At 37.9% G+C, this 16,200-nt stretch overlaps 1 long non-coding RNA gene across 2 annotated transcripts; it reads left to right on the top strand.

Annotated features, from left to right (window-relative positions):
- The first annotated feature begins 1,536 nt into the window (after window positions 1-1,536).
- On the top strand, window positions 1,537-11,123 carry LOC136246409 (uncharacterized). 2 transcript variants are annotated; one of them, XR_010696405.1, is made up of 4 exons: window positions 1,537-1,981; window positions 2,031-2,173; window positions 2,517-2,617; window positions 2,680-2,704. It is a non-coding gene; the product is annotated as an uncharacterized lncRNA (long non-coding RNA). The 2 variants fall into 2 exon arrangements; XR_010696404.1 differs by lacking the exon at window positions 2,680-2,704 and adding an exon at window positions 10,861-11,123 and having other exon boundaries at window positions 1,539-1,981.
- Window positions 11,124-16,200: the final 5,077 nt, after the last annotated feature.

Here is a 16,200-nt window from a genome sequence, read left to right as displayed (position 1 = left end):
ATAGCATGTACATCTACGTATGAGTTTCTTTTTTTTATTTACAATAACATCCTGTCTGTCTGTCATCCTGTCATTCCTGTCTTCCTTCCTGTTACAAAATTACAAACACCTCAGCACTTTATTAGAATGTCCTTGACCACCATGTGTGATTGTACAACCATATCACATGATATAATGGATCACCCGATGTAAACTATATGCTGAGTCTATTGAAGTTTACCATTTTTCAAATGGACCACTAGAAAATGGCTTTCAAAAAGTGTACAACTTTTCCTGTAATTTTTATGGAGGCCAACAAAACTACACTAGTGTGTCAGTGGGATTCTGTGGTGTATGTTTTATAACACACTGCACTGTCTGGCACCTGAGTAGCATGCAGGTGTCCCAGTGCTGGTTCACTGGGTAGGCATGATTGCATTATAGGTGAGAGCCAAAGACTTTTTGAAGGATTTTGCTTTCCTTTTTGCATTTATCATACAGTACGATAGTAACTGTATGGTAGGTACCACAAAGGAGTAGGCATGGCCCACAAAATAACATCACCCCAAAACCAGCCTCAATTTTCCCTGACGACGATGAGGCAGTATTGGTTAGGTAAAACTAAGCCCAAACAAGACTTCAAATTGACCCAAAACACTTTCAACAAGTTGCTGTGGAATTTAAATTTCTTTTTATTTGACAGAATTTTCTACTGCCTGACTGAGTACTGACTGGCTGATGCCTTCAGACAAGCGTAACTCGATAACGGCTAAGGCCACGGGCTTGATTTTTTTACTGTACGACGTTGCTTCAGCCCAACAGGTGCCTTTTAGCATACCACAGTATGTACAACGCATTCTTCATGGACTTACCAGTGTCCTCCTTTGTGTCCCATTCGTCTTTGCTGACAGGGAAAGGTGTTGATTTAGCAATAGCACGTGATAGCTTCCCTTCAAAACAGAAACCGTCTGTATTTTTCATAGTGGCTATTTTGATTGCAGATGTGCTTTTCAAACAGACGATAATTAATAATAAAATTGGGGCGCGCGGCACCATTTCTTTTGGTATGCGTGGATTGTAGCGGTGCTTTCCGAACAGTTCTTGATTCGAAATGCCATGTAACGGGTTGAACATAGCTGACAATGAAGCATAATTGATACTTCACTTTTCAGACAATAGCTGGGGTGTGCGGCGCCATTTCAGAAGTGGTATGCGTGGGTTCACCAGTCATAATAAAATTATTTACAAAAAAAGTTAACAAACAAGTACATGAAAAAATTTGGAATTTTCAACTAGAGTAGGGATCATAGCACATCGATAAAAAGTACTGAAACAAGTTGGAGTAGTCCATGATAGTAAACATTCAGAAGTGTTATATCCCTACTGTGCATTTCTGTTATGGTATTTTGAGCACAGTAGGGATATAACACTTCTTATTGTTTTACTGTGATTTAATATCATGGACTACTCCAACTAATTTCAGCACTTTTTATCGATGTGCTATGGTCCCTACGCTAGTTGAAATTCCAAATTTTTTCATGTATTTGTAAATGTTGTGTGTGTGTGAATCACATGTCATGACATGTGTGTTATATACTGTACATGTACTTTACCTCACCATGTGTTGTGTGTGTGTGAATCACATGTCATGACATGTGTATTATATACTGTACATGTACTTTACCTCACCATGTGTTGTATGTGTGTGAATCACATGTCATGACATGTGTGTTATATACTGTACATGTACTTTACCTCACCATGTGTTACATTAGGTACCTGCTAGACTTTGGCAGTACCAATTCACTGGGCTAGGCCCCTCACCGTCTATACCTTAAAGTGACAAACAACACTGTCATACCTACTAGTCTAGTGGTCCATGTAGTACCAACTGTGATACCTGCTGACCCACCGACTACAAGAGCTGGCAAGAGCACGATGCTTAGTCAAACTTCCGACCTAGCTAATCCCAAGAGTATGACAGACAAAAGGAACCAGTTAGGTAAGATATGTCATGTGATGATCATGTGATGCTTCAGTTGTCATTGCAGATCTAACCAATCAGGTGTTGGCCAGAGGAAAGGGGTGTGGCTTTGTAATGACCCCAGACATTCCTGCCCACTCTAGTCACATGATCCAAGTGTAGTCATACTCTGACATGTGAGGAGTGTACTCTGATCAACTTGTGTGTCAGGTAATGTCTTAGAAGGTCATGTGATGCCACCTTATGTTATGTGACATCATTTGGTATTGTGTAACTTCATTTCTTTGATGTCACCAAATTACAGTGAAGTATGTTTGCTAGACTTGACAGGATAAAGAGAGGATTTTCATAAGTTTTTAGAAATCAGTGTAGTATTGAAAATTCCCTTGCATTACTAAATTAAAATTATAGTTCAGCTTGTCTGAGCTAATGTCTACACATTCAGTAATGTTTGCAACATTTCTTTAAACTGAAAATGGTGGATGCTTTGGTTTATGGATTAGTGTATACATGCAGCCTACATCAATTAGAGTGTTTTTGCTATATTATTCAGGTACCAGGGTTAGCTGATGCTTCAATTCTGATCAGTTATGGAGTTGTTGGTAGTCCTGTATTGTTCCCTACCACTGCTACATATGGCTCCACTATAGTGAGGTAAGAACATCAGTTATATGGCCTGTATATTGAGGACACATTGACACCAATTCACAATAAAGGAGTGACATCCTCTGATTACAGTAGAAAAATGTCACAATGTAAAAAAAAAGCTGGGGTCATTTGGAAAGATCGTTCTACCAAGAGTTTCTAATGTAAGCAACGGAAACGAAGTTTTGTTACTGTATCACTGTATTGTTCACAAATTGCAACAAATGTATGGTTTTCCAAAATAGGGTCACATTTTTAGTGCTTGTTTAGTTTTATCTATTGCAACACATGTCAAATGCAATTATCAAACTTCTACAAGTTTTTCGTACTCTCCTACTGCAGAAAGTACTACCATAGAGTCTGGTTGTTAAGCACACGTATAATATATTAAGCTCGTATTGTTTGTTTAGCGCTTACCCATTTCTCGCACTTAATCATGGTTGAAAGAAAATACGTGTGTACAAACACAAAGTTCCAAGACAAGATGTGCTATACAAGATACTATAATACTTGTAGAGGTATTCCAATGTTGCAAGGTGTAAAATTTCACATGACACATGGCTAAAATGACTATACTTACCAATCAAAATGGTCTACCATAGTATCAAGAGTTCATAATATTGTAGGGGGGGAGAGTGTCTAACAACCAGTGTATAAGTCAAACGCACACTGATTTGTAGTGATTTTACACCTTCTAGTGTTGATACTAGGGCAGCCAGATCGAGGCTGGTTTGTTCGAGGCTGGTTTGTAGCAAGTGGTGCAAACTATATGCACGCCTAAAATAAAAGTGCTCATATCGATAATGTGGCACCCGAATACAGTAATATTTGGTGAAGAACCCGTGCTTGAAAATCAGGCCTCACGTCTGAAGAGAAGACGACTGATTGAATGGAATCCTTTAGACAGGCCTAGTGGTTGCGGAGAAGACTCAACTGAGCTCCCCGGCGAGAAGTCACTGGATGGTAAAGAAGGACCGCTTCAGGCTCACGATGTGAAAGGCGATGAGCAAGCTGAAGTAAACTCGGTACGAGGGGAAGGGAAACGAAAAAGTACACGACCAAACGCTGCCTCTAATACAGTTCAACCACAACCATCAGAGTCAGCCTCCAGCTTGTCCTCTACTGCAGGTCGAAAACAAAAGGCACTAAATAAAAAGGAGAAGTTGCGAATAACAGATCACCTTGGTTCATTAAAGCCTGAAGTAGTTACCACTGTGTCTCTAAACAACGTGCAAAAACTATTGCCAAGCTACAACTCTGAACTAAAACAGTTTTGTACATCTGTTATTCCCAACCAGCTAAAGTTTTTGTCAGAACACTTGCAGAAGGTATTTATAAGACTTTACGAGGAGTGTTCGACTTTGAAGGAGAGATACCTGCAGTTTCAGATAAGGTGGCATAGATACTGCAGCTACTTATTAGTTGATAAGAACTGTCAGCTTTCACCGGTTGGTCTGCATCCAACAGACCCTTTGGCTATTGAAGTGGTGGCTGTTTGGTCAAAGTGGAAAAAATTTTGTTCTCTACATTCTCTTCTATCATCTGAATCCAAGAAGTTCCTAATGGTATTTTGCAGTTGCGTATATGATGAATTACTTCGACAATGTCACATAGCTATTCAAGCTGACAGACAAAAAGACATCATATGTTTAGAGGACACAGAGGACATTTATTATCGTTTTGGTGGTGCTACCCTATGTAGTATGCTGCATAGGAGATATGACAAAATAAAAGTCTGCTCATCACAACAGAATGTTACAGTCTCACTAGAACTAGCCCTACTGCAGTATACATAAGAAAGAAGACAAGGACCACATACCGGATTACCTTAAGTACCGAGACCAAGGAAATATGTACTTTCCTTGTACAGAACTACTTCCATTTTTAAAAGCTGTTGATGTTGCCACCAAAAATAAAGTTAATGATACAAAATTTAACCATCTGGGTTCAAACATGTTGACTATAATAGTGGAATCACTGCACAGTTATAGCAATCTTCTTGCAGTGTTTTCAACCGCCTTGGCTGCTAGAATGTGTGATTTACCCATCACAACAGTGTATGCTGTATTTAAGGAGATGGTACAGAAACTTGCCCATATCAGAGTACAAGAGTATCTTGATACCTTTAAACACAAAGGAGCTGCTCAAAAGGGAAGTGCTTCATTAGCAGGGCAGAACCTACGGGATTCATTATTGACACACCATGTTAACCTTAAAACTAAACAGTGATACTAACAATATTTACATTATGAAATACATTTGATTATTGTTTACATCCATATTTCTTCTTTTCTAATGTGCAATTGGATAAGTGTAGGGGAACATCTCTATAGTTAACTGAGCTGTGGTGGTATGCCACAGTGTGCTTTACCAAATGTGCTGCTCTTGCAGTAGAATAGTTAAGCTTGCCTCCTGCTGTGTGCTTGAACTGGCTGAATAGTGTTTCAACCACACTTCCTGAAAGTCGTAAGGGACTAATAAAATGTTCTGGAAATTCGTCTAGGAAACTTTTCACAAAAGCTTGGAAACTGTAAGTGCACACCCTGAGAAGATCAAATGCTACATCATTATAAAAAAAGTGTGATAAAAAGCACAACAACATGCGTAATACTTACTTTGCCAACTGAGGAATCTCCGGTCTTGTGCTTCTAAAGTACCTATAATGTATAGATACATGTAAAGGCAAATCAAAACCATGCATTAACATTCAGACCTTCTCTTGACAGATCTTTGCCACTTTACAAAGTATAAAAACCCAGAAGAAATTTACTGAAATACTTCGCTGCTTAAGTCGCATACCTTCTTGTGACTCAGGAAACACTTCTCAAATAATTTACTGCACGTCTCAAGGTACTCTAACGTAAGCTTAACACTAGCAGCATCCTTAGGCACAGGATCTTGATTAATGTATTGGTACAGCTCTGATAGTACCAGTTCTTGCTACAATTAAATACATCAACAATGCACGCTGACTTAAAATTATTTTATATGTACCTGCATGATCTTAGCGGATAAGACATTTAGCTTTGTCCAGGCATCACGAAGGACATGAACCTCTTTAAGCTTTGGCACCATGCGTGCACAACCTTTGTCTCTTCTTTGGCACTCCCTAGAATACAAATCCAGTGTCGCTTTCCACCCAAACTTTGTCCCATCAGCAGAGGTAAATTCCTCTCTTGTGATGAGAACAAAGCATTTATCATGTTTTTCAACTATACAAAAAAAAATCAAATCAACTGCATGACTTGATCAAGAGTTTATAATACCACTATAGATAAATACCATAAACTTTTGATGTAATAATTATGCTAGTTTACCTGGTGACTGGGACATATAAGCCAATAAACAAATCTTAGTGGATCACACTGGTTCACAAACCATGGTTTCACTGCATATGGATCTGGGCCAGTGCAAGTACCACACATTCCATAACAGTCATGGGTAGCCTTTGATGCTGCCAGATTAGGAACTGCACCATCACACACTAGGATAAGAGTTTTGATGTCGTGAACCTACACATGTTAGAAAAATGCTAAATTATTCTAACTTATGTTATAACATACGTGAAAAAAGTCTAATACTCTCCAACACACAAGAGCAAATAAACTTAGCTGTCATCGTTTCTTCACTAGTTTAAAATGGCCCCACAATGTCACATGAGGAGGTAAGGTCTCTCCATAGGAATTGTAGAATGTAGTTGGTTTGCTTTACTCTGTGATCACTATCAAACAGCTGGAATACATAATGCAAGGATGCCTGTGCTTCCACAGTCATTGCTAGTCCAATTATTCTATGGCTCTGTGAGTTCCACATAAGAGACGACACAACTTTTACTTCATAAAAAATTAGCACCCCTGCACTCTTAGCCTTGATTTATGCTCAGCTTAACAGGATTGCTGAAATATTCTGTACGCTTCTACTTGCTTGCCAATTGACTCCACTGCAGCCCCAGCTTCATACAGGAAATCCCCTGTGTATGCCTGCAGTGTAGCACGGGAAGGAAGCTGCAAGATACTAAAGCTTTTTAGAGCTTATATGCTGCAGGGCTTCGGACATAGACAGCAAGTGCTGCAAAATAGAATTACAATGTTTATAGCAGAAAATTTTGATAAGAAAATGTTGACAAAATAATTATGAATAGGTACGGATTTACAAGTTTTACAATACCTCACTCTACTCCACTCTACTCCACCATTTGTATTGAGACTATTGAGGGTCACGTGAAGTACCAATTAAAATAATGCAATTAACGGCAATAATATTTGGTGGTGCTTAAAGTGTGTCCAACCTCCTCTGCATTCAACCTTACAGAACTTTCATATTATACAAAACCTACAGTAATAGTCTACAATAAGAAGTGTTAGTCTTCTCATCCTCTTCAAAGCGGTAGCAAGCGAAGTGTGCCTTGTATCTACCTGGTGTCGTCAAATGTACAAGTAGTATACTGGGTGTGTGACGCCATTTCCAATCCCTATTAAGAGTCGTATATCTATGGTTGAATGTAGTCATGTGAAGGTGTTATATTGTGGTACCTAACCAAAGTGGTGGTCCTGAGTGATTGTATAACTGACACTATTGTTTGTTGTTGTATCTTGTCAACAGCTTGTGGGCCTGTAACAACAAAGTGTTTTAGTGTATTCTATAATATTAGTACAGTGAAACCTTATATTACCACCTCTTTAATAAGACAAGCTCAGGGGGGTAGGACAGGGCCATGTGCACTACGGAGCACTAACAAAAGTATTTGTTTTAATAGTCATACTACCTGTTGAAATTAATATATCATACAAAAAACAATTGTATTGTAATCATTGATGACCACTGTTACTGTTGATGTGAAAGTCATCACTGCCACACATCATCATCATTGTAAGTCTAATTACTCCATAACAGCAGCGTTTTTCCAATCGTGAATCACATCATTGCAAACAACAAAATAAGTAGAACTAAAATATGTATTAATCCCCGTCAATCCCCTCCCTCTACTTTTTGTACAGGGTCTATTCAGTTCACGTGAAATACTTTCAGTATTTGTGCAATGTTATTACGTATTAACGTGAGCTTGTCCTACCCTCCCTGAGACAAGCTCATTATAGTGACCACCTTAAAGTTAGTGCAATAAAATTTATTGTAAATAAAAATTATATAATTTAAAAATGAGGTACGTGTGGTTCCAGCGATAAGAAGTAGTGAAACAAGAGATGATGGATTCAAAAGTAGGGGTTTCCCCACTTTGCTACAATTCCAAGTACGTAACTAGGGATTTTCCCTCACAACTATCAGAATTTCTTGTTTTATTGCTGTAAGCATACCTCATTTTTAAATTATATAATTTTTATTGCACTAGTTTGGTTCTTTTTTGCTAGAGCTAGCTATGAAATATGCTAGTGTGGTATCTCGATCTTGCCTCTAAGCTACACATTAGATCAAGCTAGTGGACATGACACAACACCTTGTTTTCCTATGAAGCTAGATTGTCGTGTCACATTTTGATCTTTAAGGGGTGTGGCAATTGTTTTAAAAGCAGCACAGCTTAGCGGCTACCAGTCTGTTGAGCACCTCAAATAGTTTAGTGGCATCTAAATATGCTCCTTCAAGAAAAGTGTTGATATGGAAGATTAACATCTTGGTATGGTTTCCTGGAGAGAAGAGGATCATTTAATTGAAGATAAAAGAAATGACAAAGCACAGAAAGCAGACATTCATCATTCATCAGAACTACAAAAGGCACATCCCACCAGTGAGTTTGTTGTTGTGGCTTAAAATGGTGGCCGTATGTTACTTCATTTGGTCTCTAACCTTGTGACTGTGGTCAGGCAGACTGGCAAACAAAAATTCAAGTTATGGTGATTTTAAAAAAAAACTAAATATCCGGGTGCCTGTATGTGTTTTCTTGTTTTCAATGCTGTAATTGATGCTGAATGAAGTAAGGCTATTCTGTACAGGTGATTTTCGCTGAGTATGATATTTTCATGATGATTTTTAAATGCAACTTTCTTAGTGGCTCATAGTGTTGCACCGATATGACATTTTGCCGATATTCCGATAACCGATATGGGATAATATTTCCAAGCCGATAAACTTAGCTGATCCGATATAATACTAAATGTCTATCCTTCATTGAATTTTACCACAAAGCTGTTTATAAAGGACTAATTTAACTTGTTTGTAGTGGCGGTAGTGCCACAACAATAGCTGACAGCACTTTTAAGCAGTAATAATAACAACATTACAAAGCAGTAAAATGTTACTCTATACACAGTTTAGTGCACATGAGCATGTATTTTAAAATAATACATAATATCTGCCGCTTTTTTCTACCATGGTGTCGATCCGATACCGATATACAAAAATACAGCCGTTATATGGTTTTTCTGATAACCGATCCGATTATCGGTGCAACACTAGTGACTCATATCACTTTAGGGGGAACTCTCTACTGAACAGTACAACCGTACTGTATACAGGCAGTGCCTTTACCGGTAATTGATAATACTAATACTGTTTGATGTTTAATAAGATCACCTCATTACATCGGCCACATCTAGTAGGTCCAATTTCATGGTCCTAGAGGTTTCACTGTACATAACATTTTTTTTTTTTGTGATGTTGTTATGATGATGTCATTTTACCTGTGTATGCTACTGATGTAGTGTTGTCATGGAAAATACTGATTCTGAGATTAAAGACAATGTCACGTTAGGCCATTTTACACATCATCATGCTCTGACTGTGATTGAAGCTGCTGTTGTGCAGATTTGCAGTGTGTGTGTGTCTGTCTGTCTGTGTATGCATGCATTGTGTGAGGTATCATAGCCAAGTGGCTGTACCAACTACCTGGTAATTGAAAGGTTCCAAGTTCAATGCCCAGTTACTATTGCTGTTGTTATCTTGAACAAGAAATTTTGCTCGCATTGTTGTAGTCTACCCAGCTATACAAACCAAACTGTCATTGTGTTGAATAGCATTTTAGCAGTCATTCTGGAACTTCAGGTTGTGTGTCCTCTATCTGTAAGACTTGTACAGTCCTCCTGTGTATTACTAGTCCTGCCCCAGCTGAGTGTATGAGTGGTACATGGACATTCCAGTGTTGGTTGACTGGAAACAATAACTGTGTTTCCCACAACTGCCAGAGTTGTTCATGTGTAGACAGACAGCTCAGACCAGCAGGTAGAGGGATTGTTGCAAGAAGCAACATTTGTTGCTGTTGTGATAAATATTGTATTGCTCTGGAAGAAGGTTTGACTATCTCAAACTGGAAACCTGTTCGACCTGTTATTAATATTTGACCCGCTGAGCGAAAACCCGACTAGTTTGCATTTTTATCAAACTTCCTTTTAGAACTTCTTTGTTATCCATCCAGAGGGAAAAACCAATGGGCTGTCAAAGTTTCAGCCTTATGTGGCGAATAGTTGTTGGGTTATAGCGATAGACAGCAGGAAGTGCTAAACAATTGATTTGTACAGTGACTATACAGGAAAAAAATTACTGACACTCAATTAATTGATCAGAACTCACGAAGGAAACAAGCTATGGAGATGGGACTTGGCTCATTGTCTTCACAATGAATTGGGGCATTCAGCAAGGTATGGTATTTGCCCTACATACATCCATGCATTTAAACAAAAAAGTTGTTTAAATTTAGAAACAGCAACGTTTATGTAATATTTTACCACAACGCAAACAAATGCCTAAACTCATGTTTGCTTCATGGCACAAAACAAAGATATTCTTATTCACCATTAGCAGGTAAATCTGTTGGTCACTTAGTTATCTCGATTCGAGGCTTGTTTCACTGTTTACTGAAGCAATTGAAATGCGTGTAAAAATTATTTTGTATAGTACGCATTTTTTGCCTAATGTATTTCAATGTGGTTTTTCTCAAAAACAGAATTATGCAAACTAGTCAGGTTTTCATTCAGCGGGTCACATATATTGTGTTACATGTTGGTCTACAAATATTACCTCCAGGATGATACATGTCACTAACCACTTGTTTATCTTGTTGTGTTTGACTGACTACACAATTGTGTCATAGTCAATGATATAGTTTTGTTAACTGTGTAGTATATCTGTCATCCTCTACCTCTCAACCATGTACACTAGTAGTGTAGTTTAATAACTGTTCTTGTTTAGCTCATTTCATAAACTTGTGTTACAACGCAATAATTCCATGGTCATCATAGAGTAGTTATACATACACCATACTGACTAACTTGTCATACGTGTCTCATTAAACTTGTCTGTTACAGGTTGATTCAAGTAGTGCTGACCACCACCAATTGTACAAGATAGTCAGATCACATGATCTCTACAAGATGACGGACGCAGAACACCCTCATGGTCAGATTCCTGGTTCCAGCCTCATCTAACAAGTTTTAAGAGTGATGAACAAGTTGGGGCCTTAGAGACATACAATAATGGACCAGTGTTATATATCCTAAGGGTTGGGATTATAAGGATCATATGATAGGCAGGGAGGAGCAGCCCCTCAGGCAAATAATTACATAGATGATATAGAAGAGAGTGATTAGGAGAGAGTATCAACCTGTCACCCATATTGTCACCTCCTCTGAGATATTTGCCGTCACAGGTAAGTGTGTCTGTCTGTCTGTGTGTTATACAAATATTGTACGTCTGTGTGAAGGTAGTACTGTAGTAGTCTTGTGTTGACCATGTACATATGGTAGAGCTGGAACAAATGTACAAACCCTAAAACCATCCAACAATAGAAAACATATCATTTGTGTACTCAGAAAAGGATAAATAATTGTAACAACATTCACTGACTTGTTATGAAGGACTAGACCGATAGTGAATGAATATGACACAGTAATCAATTTATTAATGTTCAACTAACATCAGTTTTAGATGTTGTAACATTATCTAGTGTGGGAAGGAGTTATGAATAGTTTGTAGCATGTGTGTTTGAATTGGATAAACTTTGTTGTCATGGCAAGTTTAACTTGGTCACAGGGTAAACCCCTAGGTAACATTTTATTCTTTATTACATCACAAATATTTGTTACATTATTTATGTTAGCGCAAATTGTGTTCCATAGTGACAGTAATCTGTTTGAGGTTATGTGTAAAAGTTAATTTATCAGTGTATGCATTTTTCAGTGAATTGTTACTAAGGTATATTATATGTGTGGGTTTTAAGAGTTAGAAAATGACCAGCTTTATTAATGGGGATCTGGTGTTAACTGGGGAAGTAATCTACACAGTTATATTAAATGGAGAACTGACACTCCTGTTCTACCTGTTAGGGTACAAATGACATGTTGTTAACAACTCCACCTCATCATAACACACACAAACTCAAACCCACGATTACTCCTCACATTCAAGTGTATAAAAGTGTCCAGTGTATACCAGAGGACCAACACACTTTGTATATTTTAATGGAGTGACAGAATTTTTGAAGTCCTAACAAGGTTAGGGCTGAGCAATAGTCTCGATAGTGTGATATATCACGATAGTAAATCACTATCGTTATCGTGATAGTAGGGATATCACTATCTTGATAGTTATGATAAGCTCAGATCTGCATTAAAATGGTTATGATAAGCTCAGATCTGCAGATAAACCGCTTGGGCTAATGCCTTGAAAAATGCTGTACAGATGGAGTAATCATCTTAGAAAGGCTCTTCAATGGTATAGAAGAATCAGACTTAAAGCCACGAAGTTATAACACGAAATCCAATTTGATGCAGCAAGTGCGAGATCGAGATACTCTAATAGAGCAGTCATCCTAATAGAGCAGTCACCCTGAAGAGAATTCAAGAGATCAGCTAGAAACAAGTAACGTGTATAGAGATCAGCTACAAACAAGTCACCCTGTAGAGAGATCAGCTAGAATTAGGGAGCTCATGCAACTATGGAAAGAGATAGTTCAGCTAGAAGAAATCATCTTGTAGAGTTCAGCTACAAAGAAATCACCATGTAGAGAGTTCAGCTACAAACAAATCGCCCTGTAGAGAGATCAATAGAAGAAGTTACCTTGTAGAGAGTTCAGTTAAAAAGAAACCATTATGTAAAGAGTTCAGCTGCAAACAAATCACCTGTAGAGTTCAGCTACAAACAAATCTCCCTGTAGAGAGATCAGCTAGAAGAAGTTACCTTGTAGAGAGTTCAGCTAAAAAGAAACCATCATGTAGAGAGTTCAGCTGCAAACAAATCACCTGTAGAGAGTTCAGCTACAAACAAATCTCCTTGTAGAGAGATCAGCTAGAAGAAGTTACCTTGTAGAGAGTTCAGCTACAAAGAAACCATTCTGTAAAGAGCTCAGCTGCAAACAAATCACCTGTACAGAATTCAGCTACAAACAAATCACCCTGTAGTAAGATCAGCTAGAAGAAGTTACCTTGTAGAGAGTTCAGCTGCAAACAAATCACCTATACAGAATTCAGCTACAAACAAATCACCATGTACAGAGATCATTTTGAAGAAGTTATCTTGTAGATATTTCAGCTACAAACAAATCACCCTGTAGAGAGATCAGCTAGAAGATGTTACTTTGTAGGTAGTTCAGCTGCAAACAAATCACCCTGTAGCTAGAAAGATCAGATAGAAGAAGTCACCTTGTAGAGCAGCTACAAACAAACCACCATGTAGAGAGTTCAGCTAGAAGAAGTCACCTTGTAGAGTCAGCTACAAAGAAACCATTCTGTAAAGAACGCAGCTGCAAACAAATCACCTATATACAGAATTCAGCTACCAACAAATAACCCTGTTGAGAGATCATCTAGAAGAAGTTATCTTGTAGTTAGTTCAGCTACAAACAAATCACCCTGTAGATAGATCAGCTAGAAAACGTTACCTTGTAGAGAGTTCAGCTACAAAGAAACCATCATGTAGAGAGTTCAGCTGCAAACAAATCACCTGTTCAGAATTCAGCTACAAACAAATCACCCTGTAGAGAGATCAGCTAGAAGAAGTTACTTTGTAGAGAGTTCAGCTACAAAGAAACCATTCTGTAAAGAGCTCAGCTGCAAACAAATAACCTGTTCAGAATTCAGCTACAAACAAATCACCCTGTAGAGAGATCAGCTAGAAGAAGTTACCTTGTAGAGAGTTCAGCTACAAAGAAACCATTCTGTAAAGAGCTCAGCTGCAAACAAATCACCTGTTCAGAATTCAGCTACAAACAAATCACCCTGTAGAGAGATCAGCTAGAAGAAGTTACCTTGTAGAGAGTTCAGCTACAAAGAAACCATTCTGTAAAGAGCTCAACTGCACACAAATCAGCTGTACAGAATTCAGCTACAAACAAATCATGCTGTAGAAAGATCAGCTAGAAGAAGTTACCTTGTAGATCGTTCAGCTACAAACAATTCACCCTGTAGAGAGAGCAGCTAGAAGAAGTCACCTTGTAGAGTGTTCAGTTACAAAGAAACCACCATAGAGAGTTCTGTGATAAATATAATATGTATTATATTATATAATTTGTCCATTTACTGATAAAATATATCTAAAGTACATCTGCTTCATCTTTTCTTCTTCCTGTGGCAAAGAAAAAATATAGGTTAAAAAAGTCCCAAAGCCAGCCATAGGCCGGCTTTGGGGTATGCAAAAAGAAAAAGAAGTGAAATCTAATCCAAAACAGCCAAGCTGTAAAAAAAGTGCGTGGCCCTCAAAAAGGTTATGGTGAAAAAAGATGTGAAATCCAAGGTGGCGGCCAAGAAATGGCTGTGATGATAGGTTAATGGTAAAAATTTTAATAACGACAATTCAGGTGAATTTTGGTGCCGCTTGGTCAATTGGCACAAAATTCACCTGAATTGTCGTTATTAAAATTTTTACCATTAACCTACCATCACAGCTATTTCTTGGCCGCCACCTTGGATTTCACATCTTTTTTCACCATAGCATTTTTGAAGGCCGCACACTTTTTTACAGCTTGGCTGTTTTGGATTAGATCATTATTACCATTTGTTGGAAACCACTTTAAGAGAAAATTATGTGTAAAACAATAAGAAGTGTTATATCCCTACTGTGAATTTCCACTGTGGAATCTTGAGCACAGTAGGGATATAACACTTCTTAATGTTTTACCGTGATTTAATATCATGCACTACTCCAACTTGTTTCAGTATTTTATCAATCTGCCTGACTGACTGATGTCTTCAGACAAAAATAATTTAAGGCTACGGGCTTTATTTTTCACTGTTTGATGTTGCTTTGGCCTGAGAGATGCCGTTTTGCATACCATAGTACAGTGTGTATGTATGCATTCTTCATGGACTTACCAGTGTTCTCCTTTGTGTCCCATTTATCTTTGCTGACAGAAAAAGGCAAAGCAAAAGGTGTCGAATTAGTAGTGACGCTTGATGGCTTCCATTTGTAACCGAAATCATTCGTATTTTTCATAGTGGCTACTTTGATTGCAGAGGTGCTTTTCGAACAGTTTTTGATTCGTAATGCTGTGTAACGGGTTGAACATAGCTGACAATGAAGCGTAAAGGTTTCAGACGATATATAATTGGTAGCTGGGACATGCGGTGCCATTTCTGTACTTTGATGCAGCATGCATGGGTTCACCAGTCATAATAATATTATTTTACAAAAAAGAGTACACAAAAATTGAAATTTTAAACTAGAGCAGGGACCATAGTAGTAATGTGCTATAATATCAATAGTGTGATAATCGTATCACAGAGGTTCATTATCGTGATATGATAATAGCCTGTGATTATCATGAGCACCAATATTAGACATTCTTATCTCGCTGGAATTACTCTAACAATTAAAGTATTTGTTGATTACTCAATTATGTATGTATTCTCTGAGATTGCACTTTGCTGTATTTTGGTATGACATATATGCATAGAAAATAATTATTGGATCTACTATCGTGATAATTATTGCATCGTGATGCAATTATCATGATTAATTGATATAGTTGTACTCAGTCAGTCAGTAGAAAATTCTGTTTATAGTTTTTTTACAAAAATTCCGTAGCAACTTGTTGAAAGTATTTTGGGTCGATCTGAAGGCTTGTTTGGGCTTAATTTTACCTAACCAATACTGCCCCATCATCATCAGGGAAATGTAAAGCTGGTTTTTGGGTGATGTTTTTTCATGGGCCATGCCCACACCTACTGTACTATACAGTATTATTGTAGTTGCCTTTTTACACAAAACCTGAAGAGTATATGTAGTGGAGTATTGGTCATGTGTATTACAATCTAAACCAAAACAGCCAAGCTGTAAAAAAACAGTGTGGTCTCCAAGGTGAAAAAAGATGTGAAATCCAAGGTGGCGGCCAAGAAATGGCTGTGATGGTAGGTTAATGGCAAAAATTTAATTACGACAATTCAGGTGAATCTGTTCTTGTACAATTGCTGTTGCTCAGCATTAAAATCACTAGGTTCTGCATCTGTGTCCACACGCACATCATTGTATGTGCTAGAAATCTCAGTAGCAGGTGATCCTTCATCATTGCTGCAAGGTGGCTTGCCTACCACTGCTGTATTACTACTTCCTGATTGTAAGGATGGAACTTTTATAGCTGAAGAATTGAAAGGATATACTCCAGAAGACTTAAAACCCACCATGATAATAGCAAGTATAACAGACTGCAACCAGGC

This window comes from Dysidea avara, chromosome 2, assembly GCF_963678975.1.
Source record: "Dysidea avara chromosome 2, odDysAvar1.4, whole genome shotgun sequence".
NCBI lineage: Eukaryota > Metazoa > Porifera > Demospongiae > Dictyoceratida > Dysideidae > Dysidea > Dysidea avara.
This window is presented reverse-complemented; position numbering and strand designations above follow the sequence as displayed.